Source organism: Anomalospiza imberbis, chromosome 3 (assembly GCF_031753505.1).
Source record: "Anomalospiza imberbis isolate Cuckoo-Finch-1a 21T00152 chromosome 3, ASM3175350v1, whole genome shotgun sequence".
In the NCBI taxonomy this organism is placed as follows: Eukaryota; Metazoa; Chordata; class Aves; order Passeriformes; family Viduidae; genus Anomalospiza; species Anomalospiza imberbis.
The window spans coordinates 68,786,003-68,808,986 of NC_089683.1; the positions used below are offsets into that span (position 1 = coordinate 68,786,003).

At 39.4% G+C, this 22,984-nt stretch overlaps 1 protein-coding gene across 3 annotated transcripts in view; it reads right to left on the reverse strand.

Moving 5' to 3' along the window:
• Positions 1-22,570, reverse strand: part of CHRM3 (cholinergic receptor muscarinic 3) — a 257,302-nt gene extending 234,732 nt beyond the window's left edge. For 2 of the 3 annotated variants that reach the window (XM_068184973.1, XM_068184972.1), the window contains exon 1: positions 22,262-22,570. The gene's annotated coding sequence lies outside the window, so the exon portion shown is untranslated. The remainder of the gene's footprint in view (positions 1-22,261) is intronic. The other variant, XM_068184974.1, reaches the window with a different exon arrangement.
• Positions 22,571-22,984: the final 414 nt, after the last annotated feature.

The window sequence follows — 22,984 nt, forward strand, 5'->3', positions numbered from 1 at the left end:
CCCATATATATATATATATATATATATATATGCATATTCTCATACATACATGAATACAAATATCACAATTTTTTTTTTTCTACAGCACCACCTAGGGGACAAGGACCCTTTCAAAGTCCAAGTATTTTGGACGGTGATTCCCAGTCTTATGATCTGATTTCCTCAGTTTTTAAAACTGGTTGCTTCAACTGTGACACTCCTTTGATTTCACCATCAAGCTGTTTACTGTTTTGATAAAATGTGTAGACAGTATAATTGTCAATGATTTCATCTTTGTTTCTAGATCATTAACAAAAATTATTTCAGGCTCTGAAGAGACACTTTTGAAATGGCATCCTTAATCCATTTAGCATATGCTTTATTGGTAATGCAGTTAGTGCAATAAAGTGATGAGCACATTCCCAACTTGCATTCTTTGCTTCTGGGACTGGTTACTCATTTTATATTAGGACTCACCAGAAATAACATATAACCTGTCCTGGAAGCAAGGAACAAAAGCTGTTCTACCCTTCCCAGCAAGCACCAACAGACTACTAAAGCTGTGCTGCTTCTGCTGCCTTCCAGTCCATACACCTAAGTTACCTCCCCTCAAAGGAATAACTTTCAACATTGTGTTCAGTTCCAGAAGACTGATCTTACATCATCTTCCTCTAGCAGGTGAACCGGTCCTCAGACTCTTCACATGTTTTCCCTCTGTGTGACCTTCCTTCCTTTCTTGGCTGCACAGCCTGGGCTGACTTCCCAGCACCAGTCCCAGCCAGCTCTTCTTAAGCCCTCACCAGGGCAGTCAAGAATCTCCAAGGAGACTGGGCCACCAAAAGCTTTAGTATGTCTGAAGGAGTCAAGGGAAGAAATGCTCTCCAATACACAGAGAAAGGCCAGCAACCAGAAAGCTCCCTAGTGCTTTTATTTCTTTTTCCAGGCTGCATTCATTCACTGCAGGCAACATTAAACTTTTTATCCCTCCCTTTCCCCAATCACTTAGCAGTAGTGGGTATACAGCCTTCCACACACTGTTTCACTTTTCACTGAGCTTCAAGACTTTTTAAACTATCACTTAACAAGCAAGGTATACATTTCTTAAGACAAAAATTCCTCAATTCTGAGCTGCACTTTAGGTGCTCATTTCTTCTGTTGCATAGTCTCTCTCTAGAGACTAAAAACACTAGAATAAAGCAGAATTATCCAAAGGAACAGTAAAATAAAAATACACTGAAAGGGGAGGTCTGCATCCTCCCACAGCTGAAAGCTAAGCCACTTGACTGACAAATTCTGCAGTAGCAGGCCCTAGGTACTCTTCATAAGCACAATGTGAATTAATTGAACAGATCAAAGTTTGCTTCACTTCCAAGATGAATTTAAGAAACAAATGAAGAACTAACTTCTGCAAAATAAGCAGTTTCTAGAAAATGGCAGATACATTTTAATTTGGGTCAGCTTTAATTTCTAAACAAGCCAGGACACAACTGGCTAGCACAAGACATTAACAACTGCCATGCTTTGTACAGATAAAAGCCACTTTGTGAGACAGTGCAGCAGCCCTTATGATATACCACAGCTACTCAGACAGAGATTAAAATGTCAGTCTCAATTAAACTGACTTCATTTATTTTCATGTTTCCTGACTAAACATGCCTAGTCCTTTCTCAACAAAATTTCAGAATGAGTTGTAAATTTCATTTATTCCAAGACATATTTCAGACCAAGAAAGTTCAATAAATTTACATTAGACCATAAACAGAATTGGAAACAATAAAAAAAAAAAAAAAAAAAAAAAAAAACAAGCAAAACCTGCAAATACCTCCTTTGCCTTCTAAGCATCACATGAAACATCTCCTAAATGTATCTTTATAGGTCACACATAAATTGAAAGTACCACTTTAAAATAACTTCTATGAACACTGAATATCAACGTAATTTCAAACAAATAAATCTAAGCCATACAACCACCTCTGGAGGTAGTTCTAGATTTTGGCCATAGTCTTAGTCAGAGGCTTAAATTTCAATCAGTATTTTTCAAGTTTTCCCATGAATATCTGAAAGCAGCATTTTTATTATTTTGCAGGAAATTAATCCATTAACATAAAAGCATAAACTAAAAAAAAGTCGGATTTATTTTTCTAACTGAAAACAAATAATCCCCATCTGTCTTCTCAATTTACTATATTTTATTTCTCAAAAATTATGTTCATCATTTGTGTTCATGGGTATTTATTTTAAAGGAAATATAGCATTTGAAACTAAGCAATTTTTCAAGGAAAAAACAGTGGAAATTAAGAGCAAGGCACACTAACAGTTCAAGATGCATACGTATAAATATTACTATATGGTGATTTAACCTTTACTTATGCTTTCAGTAGAACAGACAAAAAGAGTCTCCTTTAGCCAAGGAGGAAACACAGTGGTACTCATGTCAAGTAAAAAATTATCTTTTAGAAAAAACAGCTATCAATACTAATATATAGTAATAAAACAAGAGAGATGTATATGAGTAGGGAAATGCTGAAGCAAAGTCTCCAGTTCTTTTCACACGTGTATTAATAAATGATACCACATATGTAAGGACAGTTTCATGTAGTCCTAAGGAGAAAAGCATACATAAATTGAAGTATCTCATTAAGTTTACAATATCTCACCTGTGAATTACAGTTTTAAACTAGCACTTTTTAAAGACATGTATGAAAGCTTGAGTGCTTTCATAGCACTTCACAACGTTTAACATATTCTTATATTGCTGAAGCATAATTAGGCAAACCATCACACAAAATAAATAAGCTAGGTACTTCACAGCATGCAAAAAGGTGTGACAAATTCTCATGTCACAGACAAAAGCTTTGGTAGGAAAACAAAAACACCCACATTTTGCATTAGGTAGATATTTCAGGGGAAGGGTACCAAGCAGTGTTCATTAAATGGTCTCATTATGGAAGTCACTATTATGGGTGTCAGTACTGCAACAAAAACCCAAAAGCCTGTGAGTGAGAACCATCAAAGAGGTGGAAACTTTCCAGTTATACTTTCAAAAACAAATCTTTGTTAGTTTGTAACCAGCTATCTGATGACCTTCATATAGATAAGCCTTAAACTTGACCTAGCAAAAAAATTTCAATTTAGGAAAATATATCGTGCCTGCAGTTTAAAATGCATCCTCACCTTTCCTGACTGGCATATGGCGTATGTGAGAGGTTTGCATGTCCTGTGTGTGGCCTCAGACTGCTATGCTTCAGGAGCAAGTATGATCATGCTTCTAGATTTTAAAGGTTCAGCTGTACCAGAAAGCTTTGTGCTTCAAGCATTCTCACAACAACAGCATTCCCCCTGCATGCTACCATTTCATCTCCTCAACATCCATGAGTATTACTAGACTAACATAATTATGATTATAGTAATATTTAGTCCAGTTTGGAAACTAGAATGAGGTAATACTATGGTTCCATATCTGTGTCACATTCACAGAAAAACCTTTTTGCAATGACAACAGTATCAGTAATTTCACAACTACTATCGGAATGGGCTATTAAAACATAATATTTGACAGTATCTATTGATACATCTTCAGCAGAATAAGTATATTGCTCAGATTACATCTTATTTCCTACTTGCTCCAACTCAAAATAGGTTCTGCTAATAATAAAAACATACATTGTTTAAACCAGCTATGCAAGACAAAAGAATTAAAGTCAATAAATCTTTAGCTCACCCAGTGCAGGTTTTCACTTTTCCAAGAATTTTAAGAAATGGGAAAATTAAACAGAAAAGGTCTATGACAGAAAATTCAAACCATGTTAAAGTGGGAGTGTCTTCAAAAAACGGAATGTTTTTATTCAGGCTTCCTAGTACTGATTCTATAGCTCTAGGCTCAAAAGAAATTGAACTTTAATCTAGGTATTCTTGCTTTGCAGTCCATCACGCTTTCAAAGTTCAAAACTGCACAGTAAAAATATGATTTTAGAAAAGATAAACACTTCTCTGAGACTGAGTAAAATTATGCTAAGGACGAAAATACAACAAACAGACCATAAACACCACAACATTCTATTTCACATTTTACATAAATGCTGTAAACCTGAAAGATATAAGTAGTTGAAACTGCACTAACAATGCTAATATACCTGCCTAGTAACAACTACTAGCTTTTCCTCTTAAGGTTTTTTTACATGAATATCAAGAAAAAAATTTAAGTCCAACATACTAAACCTAATTGGGCCCTCTTTCTATAGAGGTGAATTGATTCACTTCTTTTGGCTCTTACAGAGGAAGAATTCAGTGCACATTTCCCTCAAGTATATTTCTGGGAAAGGACTGGACACAATGTTTGTATCAATTCCAGCATCATTCATCTCAATTAAGCATCTGATGATCAAAATGATATTCAACTTATTTCTTACACATCTACTCTGGCACCCCAGAAAAGCCTATTCAGTATCCAAAGTGACAAATTGGGATCATTATGAGCTTTGTATGATTATTTTATGACTCTCACACCGCAGATTAGCATCTCTTTTTGGCTGTTATGTCTACAGCAGAGCAGCATACTAAGCATGATATGCAATTGCAGGCACCTTCAGCTTAAATGCAAACCAAAAACAGGAATTCATAAGAGGCATATCAGTAGTTATAACTTCTATCTTGACAGTGGGTAATACAAGACAAGGTCCCACAAAAAACTGAGGATATAAACAAAACTGTATGTTTATAGCACCTAAAGAGCACTCTTGGCAAGACCAGAGGTTTTCTAGACTCAATGTATAAAGCACCTAGAAGAGACCAAAAATTAGGTGAAGATGAGGAAAAAAACAGCAGACAGAAATTTTAGTCAAATGCTTTCTTCATTAGTTGATTCCCACTGCAGAAGCCAACAGAGACTTCAAATGGATGACTGAAGGTTTTCAGCTCCTCAGTCTTCTCAGAAAAGTCTCTTCTCCCTCCTGTTACCTCAGGGAAATGCTAACAGTGTTTTGCAGTCATGAAAAATCATGCATCTGTAAGACGCAATGAAACTACAGTGAAGTCCTACAAAAGCAACTTATAACCCCAAAATTGAACTTAAACTTGAAAGCTCTTTAAGTTTATATTTCAACTCTTTGTTTCACCCACAAAAGTTTCCACTTGTTGCTTAAAATAGCAGACAGAACATTTTTGTTTACTTCCACCCAAGAACAAAATTCCCTGAGATATCAAGGCAATGAAGAATATATGTACATGAGAGAATGGAACAGCTTCTGTGGCCAAATTAGTCAAGTACTTTGTGTATGGAATTAAGTATACCAGGAAAAGCTTTCCGATGTTAATTTTTTGCCTTGTGATAGAAAGTTATTATTGAATACAAGTTTGGTGTTCTTTCAAACCTTTACATAAAAAAAAAAATTATATAAGAAATGCAATTACTGTACCTATACTAACCTCTAAGTATGCATAGATGCCCAGATAAATTAGCCTTGACTCACTCATCATTTTAAATGTAATTATATAGGACTCAGTGAACAGAGCTCTTTTCTTCCTACTCCCACTTGCTCATCACTGCAAGTTATCTGGTCCTACGAGCAAAAAAAAAACCTCTCACATGTACATGACGACAAGAAGAGAATTTTGAGCTTCTGAAGCCATATTACATCTATGTACATGTAATTAAAACTGAAGAGCAGCTATCATTTATGGAAGGTCCTGCCAGGCTCCTGCAATATGAAAAAGAAGTAGGTGTTACAAAATTGTGCTTATATACACATTTAGTCATTACTCCTGAAAGAAGGTGCCAGTAAACAACTTCCAACAGTATAACCCCTACCACAACTATGCATGAAGGAGTTTGCATTGTTGGTTTGGGTTTTTTAAAATATTTTTTGCTGTGAATGTTGTCAACAAATAATTTGCTTTGCTTTATGACTTAACTTTTAATCCTTTCACACAGTTTTTTTAATATAACCACACATGAAACTCAAATATAGAATCTTTTGTCTTTTAAATGAAACTGTAAAGCCAACAGATTCAGTTTTGCAATCAATTGGTTTCAACCCATATTAATATTTTTCAAGATTTTTTTAATGGCAAAACAGAGACCAAACTCAATCATCTTCTGTCTAGTAAATATGTTACACTCAACCAGCAGGGAAAAGGCATGTATATAAAGACATATCTGAAAGAAAAGCCCTTACACAGAGTTTAAAGTTATCAGTCAGGCTAAACAGTATCCTTAGAGCAGCACAGAACTGAACCCACGGGTTCAAGTGTTCATTTCTGACTTCCCAAGAACACAGCTGAGACTTTACTTTTCTCCTTGGCAGGGCTTTTCTCCAAAGGCTTTGAACGATGAACAGGAACACGGTACACACAGAGACTATCAGCCCCAGCTGTGCCCCTGTCCTTGCTTCACAGACAGCCCAGCTACTCCTGAGGCAGCACCAGGATTTCTGCGTTTTATAGCTTTCAGGCAAAGCAGTGCTTACTTGAAAAGCCCAAGACAAGGCATGGCTCTTGGAAGGCTACTCAGTAGTCAGTGTAGTGATAGCAGGGGATGCAGGTAGAGGGCAGCCATCACCAAGTCACTCACATGCAACTCCCACCTTCATGAGACACAGGCACTGGACCTTCCTGTTGAAGCTATACTATGTGATATGAAATACGTGGAGGAAGAAAACATCCAACTTTCAATTAAGACAGAAAGAGGGATGTTTACTAAGAAACAAAGAGGAATGTGACAGCAAGGCTGCAGTTCTTGCTCAGGTATGTGCCAGCTGGTTACAAAAGGTGTAACTATGATCTACAAGCAATGCAAACCAGAAAAGTTGTATGAGGCATATGACTTCCTTTTGAGGAAGACTCCAGGAAAAGGAGAAATCTGGAAAACTCCTAAGAACAAGGCACCTGATGCTGCCTTGTAGGGCAAATGAATGCTCTATCCTAAGCTAATGACCCCCCTCTTCTTATCCACTTCTTAAAAAGTGATGCATTTTATCATCATTTGCAGGCATTATGCAGGCATTGAGCTAGACTGTTTCTAAGCATTCCTCATCCAAAATCTTCTCCCGAGAACACAATTTTTGCTTGATCAATTCATATCTTGACCTGCAAAGATATCCCATGTGATAAAGAGCAAATCTACCCAATCCAAAGAAATTTTTTCACTTTACTTCCTGGGAAAGCAAAACAACTATCTTTTCTGCTTCCTTTTCAGTATTCAACCTAATTGCTTTCTACAGTTAAGAGTAATCCCATAGCAGAAACTCTTCCATTTACCCCAAAAGGACTTCTTGGAAACATTTTCAATATAGTTTCCTTACTGTGTTTCAACAATTATTGTTTAAGCCATGAAGTCAAAATTACTCAAAGGAATTGTACTTGTCATTGTACAATTTTCACCGTGATCTACAATGTGACCAGGCAGCAATGACCTGTATTAATCACAGGCCAAAGTTTAATCTAGGTAAAATTAATGTACTATGGCTGTCTAGCAGTTGCTGCCCATGTCCTCACCCCTTCTGCCGGCTTATCAGACTGCTGTGCTTCTGGTGGAGAAGTGGTCTGCAACTGAGGAACTTGTTTTACACTGAGCAGACTCAAACAGATTAAAAAAAAAAAAAACCCAACAAAACGGGAAAACAGGAATCAATTTGTCTGAGTATAGAGAGGAATTCTTTACACCCTGATTATGGCAAAAGCAATAGGGAAGAAGAGCACTGCTAAATCTACCCAATTCCCTGTAAAAGAGTTTCCAAATGACTCACAACCACCCTTGTGGTGCTCGCTCTTTTTTCTCCAACATACACAGTCTGCTTCTCTCCTGTGACATGTTTATGGTTCTGTTTGTAGCTCACGTTAATGGTGAAACACACCTGCCATACTCACACATAGTACCAGCTTACATTTGTCACCTAAGGGTTTTTCAGCAACCCAGCTTGTGGAAATATTTGACTACTACAGCCTTATAGTTTAGCAAGAAATATACAGCAGCCTCAGAAATAACAAACAGTTTCAAGAAAGAAAGCTGTAACAGGTGGCTGAGAAACTGGAAACACACTTCCAAACTACTTCCTCAAGCTAAACAGCCAGAAAAAACCACAAACATATGATCCACATCAGGGTCAATGTTTCATTGGAGTAGCTGCCACAGAATTATAGCAGATTTTTGGGAGGAGGGAAGTTTTTTGTTGAAGTAGATTACCAGCTCCATTTTTCAGGGGGCAAAAAAATTAAATATTTGGAGATTTATTAGTAACCATCAGTTTACAAACTCACAAGTACTTTGTGATACAGCTGCATCCTACCATGATAGAGTCATGTTAAAATTATATACAAAGACTTCCGGGAGCCAAATCTTGACATTTCTCCCCCATTGAGAAGTGCCTTTGTGAATGCTTATACGTTTCCAAGTCAGGGACACATGCTAGGGAACCATTTCAACATCACTTGCCATTATCTCATGCCTGCCATTACCCCCAGGTACCCATACCCCACTATCAGACAACTTGCACTGTCTTGTGGAAACTAAAATATCTGTCTAGGTTTTCAAGGCATAAAGATAATAACAAAGTTTGAAAGTGTTGCATTTCAAATCTATGATTGACAGGAACTTCCCCAGTTCCTTCTCAGAGACTAGAGTCACTTTAAACTCTCTTGGATGGCCAGCCTGTCTCTGCAGTAAGATAACTGTCCTCAGCTCCTTTCTCTGGATATTAACTAAACCTAGAGGATTAACAGGAACAGCAAAGGGGAAATCCCATAGCACTAACTCAGTGAAAAACAGACAGCATCATGTCCATCTGCTGTCTAAGCTAGAGAGTTTAAAAGTTTCCTGAGGTAGTAATACAGTTGTTGTGGAACTGCAGAGATTCATAGGTCATGCCTGAAAAATAAGGTAAGTTCCCTTGACTGTAGCTAGTCGAGTAATTTTTACAGGCTTTGTCAGATGAGTAAAAAAAATCTTCAAGCCAGAGTTATTTCTTTCACGTTTCTTATTAAAGTTGTTATGTAATAAAGTAACTTTGTAGCATTCTAAGTTTAGAGTATTTCAGCTCAACTCTCATTACAACAATTTCAAGGAACTCCTGAAATAAAGGATTGGTAGTCAAAGCATTTAAATATAAACAGGGGAATTCACAATTCACTACTTACACCCTTGCTTTTCCAGTATGGAAACTGCAACACTCAGCTGCCATTTTCAGTGACTTTCATCTCAGAAAGATCAACAAATATACGGAAAGTGTACAACAATACCAAAAGTGTATAACACCAAGGGTGTGCAAAAGGAAACCAAAGCAGCTGGTACACAGGTCTGCTTACAGTGTGCCTGTTTCTTTCTCCCTCAAGAGGCGTAAAGAGCTTCAGCTATAGTTATTTAAAATTCTCAGAGGTGGCAGAAGCTGAGTGCACATAGTTGGTATTCTGTAGATGATTTCAGAGGAGCTAAAAATTGATATTAGTAACTGTGAGCTAACAGGACGTGGCTAATTCGTAACCACTCTGATGTTAGCACACATTTTTTTTTAAATTAAGCTCCCCAGGATAAACTGTCACAATATACTCCTATGGTCGTTTGCACATGATATTTACAATTACAGAAGTAAAACTAGCCTTTCAGTCAAACAAACATACTGTGTACATTCAATTTTGTATTATCTTGTGGTGACGGTATAGATTCAGGAACACAACTTCTTATTTCAATCACCTTTTCTTTGCCCATATCTGAAATTTTTGTTAGCTTTATATGATCATCAATTTAGATAAAGTTCAGATGGCTAGCAAACACTCAATAACTATTTTGCTACTGAATAAACTTTAATGTAGTAATTTATCCATTTTAAAGAATTCTGCACTACATTTCTGCTGAAGCCATTTTCACATATATACACAATATTCCAGTGCACATAACATTTCACTAAATTCAGATAGTAAGAATTCATTGCTACTAAATAATGCAGTCAAATAACCTATTAATATAATTGAAACCCCAAGCAGTTTTCAACAGCCTACTGATAAGAGTCACTAGCTGCTCATCTTTTTGTTCTATGTATTACTCAGCTCTCAGACAGCTCTCTCAGCTCTGTCCAAATATTGTTGGAATGATAAAATGCCAAAACAAAACAAATACATCATTAATTCTACTACTAATACAGCTATTCTAGATCAAGGATCTCTCACTCTTACAGGCTGATTCAGAATATGACTTTCTTACCTTCACATGCACAATACAACAGGGACTCCTTCCACAGAACCTTAATTCTATTTCATATGTGACATTTCACTCAAGTTTCTCCAATGGTTCATGTTTTTTTCCACATTTGACATCTATTAACAAGCAAACACAAAACCAAAATTTCCCATCCCAGGTTTTATGAATAAAACCCTCTATTTTATGATTTTGTTCATAATTACCTATTTAGAATGCTTATTCTAGTTCCATGATTCTCCCAAGTCTTATATATATATATATGGATCACTGCATCAGAAACAAACTTGCAAATAACATATAAACAAGAATATTTTGAAAAATTACATACAGCTAACAAACAGAAGAAAAAAGACAAGAACAGAAATTCAAAAGGGAAGTTATAATCCTCAAATGAAAGGTTCTGGTTGTTACTCTGAACTACGATCAATGGAAGAATATTGCTTAAGCTTATCTTCATATGAAAATAGCTACACATATTATAGCTTTAATCTCATTTAAATTAATATAATTTAACAGTTGCAAATAGTTTGGGGATATTTATTTCAATTTATTTTTCTTAAATTGATTAGGACAGGCCATGAAGTATATTTTGTATATGTACACTCCAGGAACATCATTAGCTAAAACAAGATCAACTGGCCACATACTTCTAACATTCACATTTTTGTTCTAATTTAACTAAGAGAGAGTAATATCTTTGGTAGAAAAAATGGAAAATTCAAAAAATTTTACAGAGAAACACACAAGTAAAACTGAGCAGAGAAAAAGCCCTACACTTTTCCTTGTCTGAGCTTAAAAAAAAAAAAAAAAGTAAAATATAGGCTAAAGTGAAACCTCAACTTGTCCAAATCCAAAACAGAAAGAAAATTCAACCTTTAGCTTAACAGTGTTTGGTGCCACCCCACATTTTTAAGATAGAAACAGTCAGATGGTGCATGCACTCAACTACCAAATGTAAGAACGCTCCTATAGTGCTTCCTCTTTATGTTGTACTTCTTAAGTTTAATCTTCTGCATGAGCTAGTCAAACATGACTAGTGAACCTTTTCTGCATTTATTCATTGCTCTTAATCATTAATAACCCAGAGCACTTGGCATTAAAGATTGGGAGAGGGGGAGAAGGAGAGAAACAGAAGGCTAAAAGGGAAGGCAGTTTTCTAGTAAACACATTCAGGCCCAAGCGCAACCTATCAACTTAATCATTAGATTAAGTAGGGCAATCTCAAATGCCCTACAGAAATGCTTCTTTTTAGTACTTCTGTCAAAACCAGTATGGTAATTATCTTACAGTCCCTAAACCAAGTGAAAGGCCATCAAATGTTATTTTTACAGTACTAAAAAATAAATATATAATGGAAAACAGCTGCTCAGGCTAAAAAGAAACACAAATACAGGTCCAAGCACAAGTTCAATTTAAAAAAAAACTAAAAAGAGTAATTCAAGGGACCAGTCTGGAAATCCAAGGTTTCAGTATGCCCAGCATTAAGATTCAGAAACCTTCTCCTTAATGACATTGCAACAGCCAATTCCAACTAGAATTGGAAAGCAGAATCAGAGTCATACAAGTCACACAGCCACAAAAGACTGTAGCCCAAGTACCCTCAGGATTCTAGTGTTCTTGTTACAAAAAATCAATATACAATGCAAATAAATTATTACCCATCCCATTATATGAGCCATATCCAGGAAATGTTCCCATCTGGTAAATCAAAAGGACAAGATTTTGGGATTGTGTTTGGTTTTTGTTTGTTTGGGTTTTTTTCTGATGGTGTTGTTGTTTGTTGGGTTTTTTAAAGGAACCTTTGCTCTCCTTACCTTCTATAAAAACAGTACAACAGCAAAATTTAAGAGAAGCAGAAGCAAGACTGTACAGCTGTTGTACAAGAGATGCATTATTCCTACAAACAAACCAATCCACCAAGCAACAATATATCAAATGAAAAAAGTTGATCGTATCTGACACAGAAAAGGATACTGATCACCTGCATGACTCACTGTACCATGGAAAGTTTCCAACTGATGTAACGAGGATAAGACCTTTGCATGCCAATACTAGCAAGTTGCTAGGTATTAGATATTTAGCAACAGTAAAAAGTAATCAGTACATTAAAATTGTTTCAATTCCAATATTTTCTTCTTGGAAACAACATACCTGATCACATTTATCTTTGAAACTCCATTTTCTTAGCTTGTAAATATGACAACAAGTTAAAATGGTGTAAATATACCAAAACTGTGGGTAGGAAATTAGGCGAGATGAGCTTGTTCATGTCCTATTTTATTTCAGGTTAACTTGAGATCATTTTTTGTTTTTTCTCCTTATTGTTGCTGTCAGCCTACAAGAGTCATATAAACATCATTCTTCCACTTCAGGCATTTAAAAGTTTGATTTTACCATAACCATAATTCAAGAGCTGATCCTGGCAGATAGCAGCAGCAGCAGATTTCAGTGCCCTGAAAAGCTCCAGCATGTAAAGCTTCAGCCTACTGCTGTATTTATAAACCTTTTGTTGACCCTGGCTGGACACCAGGTGCCCACAAAGCTGCTCTATCACTCTCCTCCTAAACTGAACAGAGGAAAGAAAATACAGCAAAAGACTCAAGGGTTAAGATAAAGGCAGGGAGAGATCACTCAATGACTGACATCATGTGCAAAAGAAAGTCCACTTGGGTAGTTAAGTTGTAAAATTTTCACCATCAGAATTGGAGTAGGGTAATGAAGATTAAACCCAGGTCTTAAAAAAACTTTCCCCCCTTGATTAGGGGAAACTCACAGTTCATCACACATTGCCTCTGATGCATCTTCCTCCACAGGGGGAAGAACTTCTCACACTCTTACCCTGTTCCAGCATGGTGTCCCTCCAACAGGAGACAGTCCTCTACCAACTTCTACAAGCTAAGTCTGTCCCACAGACTGCACTTCTTTATTAATTGCTCCAGCTGTCCCCTGCAAAGTCACAAGCAAACCTGATCCAGGCTTTTGTGACAGAAAACCTTCTCCAGCATGGGCCCACAGATCCTGCCAGAAGCTTGCTCCAGCACGAGCTGCAGAGTCAGAGTCTCATTTGAGCATCCACCTGCTCAAGAAAAGGCCTCCTGCATAGGCTGCAGGTGGATATCTGCTCCATCGGGGATCTCCAGAAGCTGCAGGGGGACAGCTGCTTCACCACAGGCTGCTGGGGAATCTCTGTCCTCCTCCTCCTTCACCGAGCTTGGATCTGCAGAATTGGTCTCCTGCACAGTAACATTTTCCCTTCCTGAGTATGTTCTCCCAGAGGTGCTACCACCATGACTGATGGGCTCAGCCTTGGCCATCAGTGAGACTACCTTTGAGCTGCCTGACTTTTCATATGTCAGATTTTTCATCTGACATATGAAAAATTTCTAGCAGCTTCACAAAGCCCCTGCATCCCCCCCTGCTACCAAAATCCAGCCACATTAACCCAATAAACCTTTTTTCAATCTTGCTTGCATATTTTTGTCACTTTAGCATTCCCTTTGGCAAACAAACACAGCTTTCATTGAGCTGAGTGAGAAAGAAAATTACTGACTCAGTAGTGAACAGTATAAACACCGTCTGCTGCTTTTGAAAAGTACAGTTCATCTTCACCTTCCATATACGTGCTTTCACAAAACAACTGATTTTTTTTTTTTTAATGGAGATATGGAACAGGAGGAAAACTAACAGTCACTCATATTTTTATTTGAAAGCCTGAGTAGGCTTTATGCTTTTGCAGTGAAAACTGCATGTGGGACTGAAAAGGAAAAACCAGACAATCCAAACCTTATACCTATCTATGAATGCCCATCAACAGCAAAGTCAGACACGGCCTTCAGACTTGTTGATGCATCCCCATATCACACTGCAACTAACACCAAGGAAAAGGAGAACCAATACATGTGCCTAACACATCATCACCAGCCAGCAGCTATTGAACTGCAGTTTCCAGAAATGGGAGCTACAAATTATTCTCATTGCTTTTCTATTTATATGAGTTCCCTTGGCATTGGATAGCAGTATTTTTAGCAACTATTTTCTACAGCACAATTGTTTATCCCTTGAGTTGTAGTTCTACAAGTTTCTCTTTCACACATATTTATTCCAATGTAGACCTTTCACCAGTGTTTGCCCTAAAGTCATTGTTTGCTTTTTTTATACTGTATCCAGACACTAGAGATAAACTTCTTGCCTCTTCCAGAGAAAATCTTTTTTTAAGAGTGATTTTCTTCCAGCTTTTTCCATAGAAAATACAAGACAATTTTATACAAAACAATGATCAGAAAAATAACACAAAGGCATTTGAAATCCAGAAGTCTCCCCTGCAAGCCTCCAAACTAGACTGAAGTTTTCTTGAATTTACCTTAGCAGCTCCAAGCCTAAAACAGGACTCCAATCCTTTTTATCCATCTCTTCTTGAGAGACACTGCTAAACTAACTTTACTCAGATGCTATCTGAGCTACTAGATGCTTTCTGCAAGAGATTTTTTAGAACAACATTCACATAAATAAATAGTCCAGGGATCACTTGTCTTCCAAGAATATTGGAAGTAAGACACTCAATTTCTTCACTGCTTTTGTAATGCTCTTTTAGCCTTGGAAAATTGCACAATTTTCCTTAAGATTTCCTAGTTAACAAAGCCACACCAGTATGCTAATAAAAGGAAGAACAAGAGATACAACTTGAACACCTTGGACTTAAAACTTTGCTTGAAAATGCTAACTTTAACACTACTGCAGAGGGCTCTGAAGGGATCTCAAAGAAGAGGTGTTCTGACAAGAGAAAGTTGCAAAAGTGTGGCCTTGCATAACGTTGCATTTTCAGTATTTATTTCCTCCCAATTATTATTTGCAAAGCAAACAGTCTGGCCAGGGTAACCACAGATGGTCTGCTGGTTGGTGGGGGCACTGCTAGTAAAGAAACATACTTTGATAATACACAGAAGAAGCAGCCTTGGTAACAAAGCACCATTATGAAGCCAACCACTTCATGAGGTAAAGGAAGAACCCACAAAACAACCTTTCCTCCCCAGGAAACCATCATGTCCTTCCTAGGATATCTACCACAGGCATATTCTCCCCTCTGCACCTAGGGTCACATTGTTTCATTTATTTCTGGGTCTTTTACCGCTCCCCTTTCTTTTCTCTGTCCTGTATGTATGCAAGAGTCACAGACTCCCAGGATACTCCCTTCAGACTTCCCTCTTACAAGCACTGCCCTTCCTTTGTCCACCCTCTTCATTTCCTTAATTTCTGGTTTTATCATTCTTACCCTTCACTTGTCCTTATACTTTCTTCTCACACAACCTTTTTCCAATGCAACCAGCATCCTTAGAAGCATAGCTCCCCTAAAGATTTATAAGCTTTCACTACCTCAAAATCTATCACAGGTAATAACATCAATCATAGACTTGCAGTGCTAAACCTTTCCCTTTTTTTCCAGTGTTCCTCAGGTATTTCTCACTTCCACACCCCTTAAGCCTCCTGATTTTTGTGTGTGCATATATGTGTAACCTCCCTTGTGTGCCCGTTATCAAGAGAGATGACAAGGTAAAACGCAAATAGCAATCCACTCCACAAAAAAAAAAAAAAGATGCTTCAACTGGTGAAAAAGCAAAGATAAAGCACCATCTAATTCTGACTTCATATATTTGGACTATATGCTGTCAAGCTAATCCTGAAACCTACTTAAGGGTTTTCCTGCACATGCATTGTCAGGGCTGAAGAACAACCATACTTTGCGAGAAGATGCAGCAGTTTATGTCAAATCCTTATTATCAGAGATCAAAATCTCAAGAGTATTCCACAGAATGATACATTTTTCTCTCTGAGGAGACAAAATGTACTGTAATATACTTTGTTCAAAGCAACTATGCACCTTTGTACAGCAACTGGAGATGATTAATAAGAAGAGAATGCTGAAAATTTTCAAGTTCTGTTCTTTCATGACAGTTTTGAGTATTTGCATTACTCCCCTTCTTTTTAAAAAGAAAGTTCCTTAATCCTTCGAATAGTTCTTACAATTGTGCTTATTATATATAGAGATTGAATTCTCCTACTAATTGTCTGCAGTGAAATTCAAAAGGATTTGTTGCTATAGCAATACGTTGTGTTGATTCAGAAATTAATGATAAAAGAAGTGACAATTAGCACTATTAATTTTTACTAGAGAAACATGGGGTAGTAAAAGTCTTCTGGCCAAAAAAAAAAAAAAAGGCAGTAAGATTTTGCAGAGGTGACCATTATAGAGCTTGCAACTATAAAAGCAAGCATAATGGATATTTCATGCTTCAGTACATGCAGCATGAATATTGCTGCCTTAATACCTCGAAACAGACTCAGCCTCTGTTGTGTTTCAGGAATTCCCATAAGACCACAGGAATGTGTCTCCTTTCAGACATAATGGAACCCTGTGGGACAAGCTACTCCACATTAGTATCAGGAAGGGAAATTGAACACTCTTCTCTACAGATTTGACACTGTTCTTCTAGTGTTTTGCAGAGAGTTTGGCATTTTTAGTGAATGAAATGTGCTTCAAGATAATGACCTGCTTATTCTCATCCTTGATTAACAGCCATGAAGCAGACAAGTGTTTTCCAGGTCATACGAAACCAAAAGAGGTAATTAATTTTCTACACCAAGACTGCTATTATCTCACCAAATTTTTTGGTTTTGTGGTAGCCCAGGACCTTCCACAAAGTATTTAAGGTTTTGGGTTTTTTTAAAGGTTTGGCTTGTTATTTCAATCCTGTAAAGGCTATAGTGTGGCTCCACATGACTATAGTGCAAGGCAGAAGGAAATGGAATGCTTTACTTCTTCAGTATGCATTTAGTGAGATTTTTTTTAATGTGTGATTTGACAGTCTTAATAATGTATTTCCCGCTATTAGAATCCCACATAATTACTGAACTCAAATTTCCTTATTTCATAATGAAATAATGGAGGCTTTTTATAAATCCTTGTGGATGACAGATAGCATTTTTCCCATTCAAAACTGTCAGGTTTATTTCCTTTAGGTGCTACAGCTGATACCTCATACCTTCATGCAGGAATGTTAGGAGACTTTCTTAAAACCCATTAATCCTAGATGCTGGAAGGGTCTCTGTCACACTGTGACACAAAATAACTCACACAAGCAGGTTAGATGTAAAAGGAAAGAAAAAGAACCCAAAAAAGCAGACTTTATTTTCTGACTCCACTATATATACAATAGCAAAATTGACAGAGGATTGGAGGGTGAAACTGCCACCTCTCCAACCACACTGGTCAAGCCAACAGTCCATTAATTCGCTCCAACCACAAAGAAGAATGCAAAACAATCATTATTTACATGAACATGCATGAGAAAATTCAGTTGAAATATGTAAATATCAGAAGGAATTGAAACTTTTAGAAGAACTTTAAAACTCTCAAAAGAACAAGGCATCAGGTCTTCTCCTGCTTATGAGAAGGACAGACAAGAATAACGAGGCTGCAGGATGATGTATGTTGTCACGAGTTTATACATTTCACCTGAAAAGCTGTCCCTCCATACTTCCCCTACATGGAGCCTTAAAGGTCCAAGAAGAGCCCTCAGCATCTGGCTCCAGTACACTTAACACTGTCAAATAAGGTAGTAATGGACAAAATGCTACACACAAACACAGCTAGAGTTCAGCAGGTAAACAATATTGTACAGAGCCCCTTGGCCAACCCCTGGCACCAAGATTAGATTGTTTTCTTTAAGAGAAGTGATGTACATGCACAGCATGTCCTAGTAACTTCAAACATCTCTTTAAATCCCTTCCTTCCAAATTTCTCAGTCACCTATGAACTTATTTGTAAGAGGTAAACTTTTGACTTTTTTATTATAAATATTTGTATGCCATAAATAACCTTCTTCCCATGGGAATGAAGGAGGACAGATTATCATCCAAATAAAGTGAGAGATTAACCTTACACATCATCACACAGCCTTCTCATCCAGAGAGGGAAAGGAAAAATATAGAAATATGTATCATTACAAAGCACAAGTCTATCAACTTATTGAATGTAACTCAAAAATCTTGGAAGTTCTCAGTCACATTCTCTACTCCCACAAGAACTGTCTACAAACTAGCAGAGCAGCCACAACCTCCCAAGACTGGGCCTAATGCCCACAACAGAGAGCAGACAATTTATCAGATGTTTGGTGTGCATGGAATTCTCATACTGTAGCTAAAATGCTACATTGCATGGTGCTAAATGAATGAAACTTTGAATTTGCTTGTAGGAAATTGTTTTAAGTTAAAAAATGTTTTCTTTACTCCATCTTAACCAAGAAAGCACAGAAAACAGAAAAGGAAAGGTAATGGCATTGACAAGTATCTGTAGTTTCAAATCATGCCCAGGAAACCATTTTCTGAAAATCCATACTGAAGCTGTACTATTAATTATTTCTCTGTAACTATCTCCATCAGGATTAATTTAGACAAGTATGAAACTACCTTTAGCTCTCATTGCAGCAACTGATTATTTATCATTTGTAATATAACTGATATCTTTTGTTTTTCCAAAGATTTTCCAACCACAGCAAAGACTTTGCCTTCAGTTTGCAAACATTTAATAAAGAAACTCACTTAAGCCTTCCCTCCTTTACACCAATAGATGCCCCCAGCACAAAACTAACTACATACTTAGAATATGTGAGGGGGTTAATCGCTCATCGTTGCCTATTTTACAGTCAGTAATTTCAACATTTTACATTCCCAAGAGTGGATTCTCTCTTTTCCCTCACTGAATCTCCTAGCCAGGCGTGCATGGACAAGGTTGCATTCTGCTGGTACTCAACCAAAGCATAAGAAATAGAAAATATTGCAGCCTGCTCTTATCCTCTCTTAAAACAAAAATAACACATAAACAACTCCTGGGCATGAAGTCTTAATCTAATCATGGCACACCAGGCTTATAGTAAATTTATTAATGTTTTGCACCCCAACACCATCAGGAACATAGCCTGGTATATGCTGCAACCCTGTTGGGTGGACTGGGAGGCACAATTTGTGTTTGTAGAGGTGATTGACACTCTCCCAGTGATGGTCACCTCTGACAGTTTCACACGTACAGCAACCATGCAGCCCAGCAGAACTGATATTCTTCAATAGAAAAAAGACACAGAACAAAGTCACAAATAAAGTAGCAACACTGTTGAATGGATTTGTGAAACAGACAACTTTTGGTGTTACCAGGCTCTTTCTTTTTATTCCAAGCTTACAGATCTATTCAAATATCTGTCACCTATTCACAAACTATGGTACTTAAATACAAATAAGGATACTGAGATGGCATTGCACATCCTCCCGCACATAATCCTATAGATACTGCTCCTTAGTTAAAAGATTAATTACATATCTTCATTAAATGAGAATCTGCCATTACAGCAAAAGATACCATTAATATTAGTAAACCCTTTGATCATATTTTGCACTAAACTAAGCAGCTATGGGTTTACATGCACTGAGCTTTCATTGCCTTCAGATATTGCACAGACACTTTGCCTCCTCTGCAGGACACCATCTCCTCTTAATGGCAAACAAGACGTAATAGGATAACGAACAATATTAATTAAGGTCATCCAGATCACTTCAAACATTTTCCTAGTGTCAAGCATCTTTTGCACCCCTTCCTTTTTGAGTCACATAACACTGCATAAGCACAGTAATTGCTGGCACAAAGTACACAATTAGGCTGTCTGCTACAATGAACACTGAGGGAGAATAGAAGATATGAACATAAGAACCATAACAGTGTAGTATTCATGTGGACGAAATTTCCACATTAGTCATCACAAGATTTTCTTTAGCATTTCAGGATTTGACCCTGAAAACATTCATGGCATTAAGACTAAAATTCAAATACTAATTCAAGAAAGGGAGGTTGGATAGTTTTAGAGCAGCTACTATAGGTTTAGAACAAAGAGCGTAGTAAGTGTGACAATTGTTTAGACCAGCTTACAAATTAACCAACACATTTTACTCCTTAACACTAATACCTAGAACTGTAATTTAAGGCACCACTGAGCGCTGTGTTTATAATGTTTCATATGGTCAAGGTTGGTTTTCACAATGAAAACCTACCTCTGAAACTGCCACTCTAAAAATACATTAATAAGCTGTTGGATGCAGACTATATTGCTATGAGTAAGATTAATTTTTTTTTCAATAACAGAAAGAAAAATGTACCATACTTGACAATATACAGATGTATGGTATAACATATGCAATCAGCTCCCTCCAGAAAGTTACTATTCATCTACTTGAAAATGAGAGGAATTTACACATTACGACAGTTTCTGTAATAAATTAGGTTAGGTTTTATTTCTTTTGAAATAAGCATGACAATGTACAAAACTGAATTTATGGTTTTGATGGCATAGTGTATCTGGTAGAAGAAGAGAACTTGCAACATGTTTTGATATAGCTGCCAGTAAGTCAGATGAATTTCATACTGGATTATCCCTGGAGCATTTAATCTCTTGGTTACTAAAATCCAGCAAAACTGCTACATCCAAAACAGTCGAAGAGAATTGTTTTCAGTGTTTCAGCTCAAATCAACAAATTCTTGTTCCCTGTTGCTGGAGTTACCCTGTTAACATGCACATGATACTGAAATAACACTTTACTTTGAATGAGATTCAGCACTGGTCTTCATATTGCTCCACAGGACAATAATGTACACATAAAAGCTTCTGGTAATAGCACAGCTATTAAAAAAAAAAAAATCCAATGTATTTCTTTTTGAAAAAAAAAAAAAAGAGAGGACAAAACACATAATATCAGAAAACCCTACAGTACTTCTTCCATGCCGTGGAAAATTGCTACTGTATAAGCAACATGCTTGTTTCCAAGCCGAGGCACGTTTCTGAAAGCCATCAAACCAGGCTTCCATTCCCAAAAAAGCGGCATTCCCTACTGCAGTCCTGGTCCAACACAAGTAAGCAAACCAAACACTGCCAGATTAAATAGAGGCAGTCAAAATAAAATCAATATATCATTCACTAACTTTGAGGTGTATAGGCAGGTAAACAAACAAAAGGTAGAAATAATTCAGTCAATGTATAATGCAAATACTGGAAAACATATCTCTTAGACAGAAACATCCTCAGGACAAATCCCGGCTTTTACTTGCTGTTTTTAAAGTTTCTCGACCTGTGTCAGCAATATTAAAGTTATAGTACTTCTGCCTGTTACTACTTCTATATATGGTCAGCACAGATATTAGCTGGGATTTGCATTTTTCCAAAGTAATCCCAGGCAATCAGAAGGCAGTTATCGGTATGAAAACGCACACGAGCCGATCCATAGCCCTGCACACGAGTCCATTTGTGTTTTTCTGCCCCGAGACTTAGACAGCGAAGGGAATACGACTAGTTATGGTTTTAAGTAAACACTTGGGTCTGCTTCAGACACTCCTGTGGGTGCGCTGCCAGCGCACACCCTACCCACCGATGCCTTCCCAAACTCCAGCCGCACGATAGCCCGCACTCCGGGGCGCAGCCCCGAGGCACCTCGTTTGATCCAGGACGGAGCGGACACCGCACAGCCGCGGGGAATATCAACCACCTGCCCGGGGGAGGCCGCGCACTCCTCGCTGCCCCAGCGGGACCAGCCCGACACCCGGCGGCACGTCGAGCCCTGCTCGGGGCGAGCCGCCACAGGACGGGACGCCGCACCGTGCAGCCGCGATCGCCGACCCCACGGAGCCAGGGGCGCACGGCGGGCGGGCGGCACCGCACCGCGCCGCGCCGCTCGAGGGGCGCGGCAGCCCCCGGGAGCGGCCGCTCCTCTGAGTCCCCCCGGGAACGGGGCAGCCCCGCCGCGGTACGCGGAGCCCTCCGGCGGCCGCCGCCGCTGCCACAGCCTCAGCCCCCCGCCCCGGCTGGACAGAGCGTTCTGCGTTTCCTCAACCGCTTCGAAGCGGGGACCGTCTGCACAACTTTCCCCGCGGCGAGCCCCGCTGCGCTGCCGGCCCGGGCTGCGCTGCACGCCGCTCCCCGCCGCTGACACCCGCGCACGCTAGGGAGGGCAAACACACAAAAGCTCCTCAGACCCGCCCGAACCGGCATTTCTCCTCCTTCCTACCTGCCCGGTTCCCGGAGACCCCACACCGCCCGCTCCGCGCCGAGCGCTCCCTGCGACGCCCAGGTGGCGTTAGGAGCGCGCTTCCCACGGGCGGCGCGCCCCCGGCGGCCGGAACATCCCCCGCCGGGCGCCGCCGGGAGGAGGGCGCTCCGCACCCGCCCGCGACACCAACACCGCCGACACCGCCGCACCTGTGCTCGGGCAGCGGCACCGCCCCTTCAGTCCCGGCCCGTGGGTGGGCGGGGGCACGCCGGGACCACTCGCCCCGCGCCCGCCGCCGCCGTTCTCCCCAGGCAGCAGCCGCACGAGGGACACCCCGGCTCCGCCGCCCGCCGCGCCGCGCCGCTCATTGGCCCGGCCGCCGTGACCTCACGGCGCCCGCCCCGCCCGCCGACCCCGGCCCGCCGGCTGCCCTGGCCGCGCCACGGGCGGCGCGCTGCCGGCCGGCGGTGGCACCGCCGAGGTGCGAAGCTGGGTGGCCCGACGGCCCGCGGCCACTCTGAGCTGGTGGGACATTGCGGCGGGCGGGCGGGCGGGGACGAGCGAGAGGGAGTCTGCCCGCAGCCCCCGCCCCGGGGTGCGCGGATATAAAAGCACAGGGTTGCCAAAGCTGTCATTCGCCCTTGCCAACAACCTGCGAAGTAGCAAGGACTCACAGACTCACAGACGAGGTTATGTGGGAAAGCGTTCCGTCAGTCTGCGATGGTTTCTTCTCTCTCGCTC